The sequence below is a fragment of the Prosopis cineraria genome, unplaced genomic scaffold, assembly GCF_029017545.1.
Source record: "Prosopis cineraria cultivar Desert tree isolate PC_DT_omini unplaced genomic scaffold, ASM2901754v1 PC13, whole genome shotgun sequence".
NCBI classification, from domain to species: Eukaryota; Viridiplantae; Streptophyta; class Magnoliopsida; order Fabales; family Fabaceae; genus Prosopis; species Prosopis cineraria.
This window is the reverse complement of record NW_026555344.1, coordinates 35,032,437-35,036,521: the sequence shown is the minus strand read 5'-3', so window position 1 is coordinate 35,036,521 and position 4,085 is coordinate 35,032,437.

Genomic DNA, 4,085 nt, shown 5'->3' with positions numbered 1-4,085 from the left:
CTCACTGCGTCAAAGCGTGGAAAGGCTAAAAGAGTTTTTCCTGCGTCATAAAAAGAGTTTTACTAATCTATTAAAACAAATTTTTAAAATAATAATGTTTTAATATAAAATGAGAAATTGAAAAAGAATAAACTCTATCTCGCATAAATTAAATTTCACTGATTAAAATAAGATTAACACATTTGAACACTAGTTTAATTAAAAAAAACGTTTTGATTAGTAGCATAGATTAAGGGATTTTTTTTTTTTTGAATGAAACTGGATCAAATATTTACTAAGGAAAGCTATGTACAGACTCTACAAAGCTAAACAACAATAACTAGTCCTAAAACCTTTCATCATTCACCACCCAGCTTTAGAGGGAGAGCAATGAATCAAAGGTCCGAAAATTGCTAGTACTATAAACCTAACCTAACTAGCTCATACAAAGAGGGTTTGAGTCAAGTTTGCAAAATTAAAGGAAAAGTTAACAATTGTTAAGCAGCAAGTCCTTGATCTCAACAACTAATGATCTTATAGTCTACTGATATACAATTTCTCTTGTAAATAAAAAGTTGCGACTTTGTTTTTGGTTATTGGTGTCTGCTCCTCCAAATAAAAAAATTATTGGAATTGCAATAAAACTGTTTGGATTGAATTTAGCCCATTAGGTCAAAGGATACAAATAACAAGTTCCAAGTAAATTAAACGAGATAAAGGCCTAGCATTAGTTGGCCTTGCAAATGTTAATGGAATGGTGTGTTTCAAAGTTCATCAACTCAGTTTCACCCCCCTCTCCCCCCACTTCTCGAATAAAGCAGCCTTACCACTCTCCCCCACATCAAGGCGCATTCTTGAAGCTTTAATGGTACAAACAGTCACTTGCTCTTCTTAACACCCGAATTTAAAGGAGCGTGTCGTTGCCTTTCTTATGAAGGGCAATAAGTGCATAACTAAAAGGCTTTCTTTTAGACACTCGTTGCAAACTCAAGACTTCAATAACAAATCAACTTGCCCGGTGCAAACTCAAACATTGATCTCAATAGCTACTTATTTTGCTTTGCATTAGATGTATTTGCTTATTAATAATGCAACTATTTGATATGTTTTTTGACGCACCTTTAGTTTTTTGATTTAACTTTGACATTTCAGGAAAAATATAATTTTAAGTTTTTGCATTTTATTCAAATTTTATTATAAATCCTTATATTTTTTATTTAATATTTTAAGTTCTTATATTTTTTATTATAAATCCCTACACTATTTGCAGGGACTCACAATCTTGTTTTTACGTCATTTTAAGAGAATTATGGTAAAGGATGTAGAGATTTATACAATCGTTTGATCTTCTACTTGTTTTGATTAATTATTTCTTTGACATGTCTGACAAACTCTCAAAGGACAGCTCTACCCCGAACCCTGTTCTCATCAAGTGGGAAGGATTCCGCCGACAGAACAGATTGACAGTGCAAGTTCTGTCACGTGGGGGGACCCCTCATCTACCTTTTCCAAGAACGTGGCTTCATCTGGGACGTTGGTTGATGATGGTGCAGATGAAGCCTTGAATAAACTTTCAACATTTAAGTGATGATAGCAAATAACTTATTTATTTTAATAATATAATTAGTAATTTCATACCATTAAATAAAATAATAGTTAAAATGAATGATTAAAATAGTGTGTGGAAGGATGTATTGAAAGAGAGTATGGAGAAGACTCAGATTTCATACCATTAAACCAAAGTATGAATGATTAAACCTTACATGATCTCAAATAAAAGATATTAGATAATTTTTATAATTTTTTTTCAACTGTTCTCTTTTTTTATATTTTTTTAAATGATATTGAAATTTCAATGATTATTATTATTATTATTAAAGTTTTACTTACTTTTTTTTTTAAGAAACTATGAAGTTACTCTGTATATTATGGTACAGAGGGAGAGCTGGGGAGTAAAATCTATCAGCATATTTGAATATTATTATCTTTACGAAACCGAAATCCCAGAAGCCGATGAACATGCAGTAAACAAGGAGGTGCAACGCCTTGGCTGACTTTACTCTTTATTGACCGCTTCGTTATCTCCCACCATTAATTTATCATTATTATTGTCATTACCATTATATTATATCTCCATGAAACTTGATCTCTGACAAATGATCCGACATCTTCAGGTTCAGTGCCTGGTCTTGCTCTTTACGATTATGGCTCCATACAAAGAACTGAAGAAAATTTCCTTGAATCTGGTCGTAGATAAGATGAACAATAGAGTACTGTATGCTGAGGCAGGGAATGAGTTTGTTGATGTTTTATTAAGTTTCTTAACACTGACATTGGGAACTATATCAAGACTCGTTAGTAAGGATTCTTCTGTCAGCTTGCAAGTTTCACTGCATCACCTCGCTACGTCAAAGCGTGGAAAAGCTAGACCCAAAGTATTTTTTTTTCGATGGAGCTAAAGAGAGTTTGCTGCATCAAAAAAATCCAGTGGAAGCTTGTCGTGATGGTCTTGAATATAACCTCGCAAGTTTTGTTGTGTATGATGATCTCAAAGTGATGCCTTGTGATCTCACTACAACGTTGTCATTACTACGGAATTTCAGAGTCGATCATGTCGCGGAGAGATTTGCTGGGAAAATCTCTCAGAAAGAGGTATACATACACTTACTGTATATATTGCTGCTTCTTATCTCAGAAAGAGGTAAATTTACATACACATATATAATAATAGTATATTCTGCAAAAATATTAATCATAGTGCCCTTTTCTCTTTGCTTTGATCGAGTTAATATTTTTCCATGAATTTTACCACTTTTAACCTTAAACTATTGGATGATTTGTAAGGTATTGGATCTCCTGAAGTTCTCGTTATGGTCAGAAAAGCCGTTGACAGATCTGTTCTTACTAAAAATGCAGCACGTACAGAACTATCGAACTCAACAACTACCCCATCACGATCATCATCAGTTCAAACTTGAGCTGGACACAAGTGAGACTCATCAGGAGATCAAAAAGGGTAGGAAAATGAAGCTGATAGTAATGGTAGAAACCTCAAAGAGCAAAATATTGTTTGCTCAAGCTGAAGAGAACTTTGTTGATCAGCTTCTAAGCTTCTTGACGATACCACTAGGAGCAGTTGAACACCTTGCACAAGGCAACACTGGTTTGGTCTGCATCGATAACTTGTACAAGAGTGTGGCAGATTTCGATTGCGATGAAACTAGATATTTCGGTTCATTATTTTCCAATCTGATAAGCAACTTCATCGATCCTTGCATTATTGGCCCAGAAATTGATAACCAGATGTTACCAATTCCTAGAATAGATTTGTCTAATCCTGCAGAAACTGATCGTGGTTATGTCAGGCAGGAATCAACGTACATGGTAGCTGATGATTTGTGGGTTCAACCATTTTCATGTCTGGCTGCTTTATCATATCTGCGTGAATCCGCAGTTGCTGAGAATGACTTGGAAGAAAGGGACATTAGCATTGGTCTGAATGAGGTACGTACTTTTAGATTTGAGTTGAAGTACAATTTATAAGTTAAGAGACATTGTTTAAGTTTGTGAATACGGTTTGAATATATGTAGGTATTGGGGATCCTAAAAGCTTCTGTAGCGTCATCCTCGGCTTTGACAGTTGGATTGAGTTCGTTCCTTGTAAACTCTAAGAAGAGGAAGAGATTAGAGAAGTGAAGAACATTTGGATCTGAAGTAGTAATGAATCAACAATGATATCATTGTGTAAATTAAACTACTTTCTCTTTCATATCTTTGGTGCCTCTCCTTCTCTAATTGTGAGGTATGAATGCTTTGAATTATATATAGCACTTTAAGAAGGATTTGTTACTTGCAAATTGTCTGACTATTTCTTCATCCATTTTGATGTGGATCGAATAGTAATGTTGTCCTTTATTCTTGTGTTAAGGGGCGACTTTAATTTGCTTGTAAAAAGATCAAAATACACATTTCACAGATAATATTTAAGTTGCAAAATGAAGCTTGAAGTATGATGCAAAAATGTCTTTGAATCTTGAACTTTTAAAATGTATAAAATGGATCATAAATTTTTAAATTCAAAAAAAATTAAATTTTATGTTAACTCA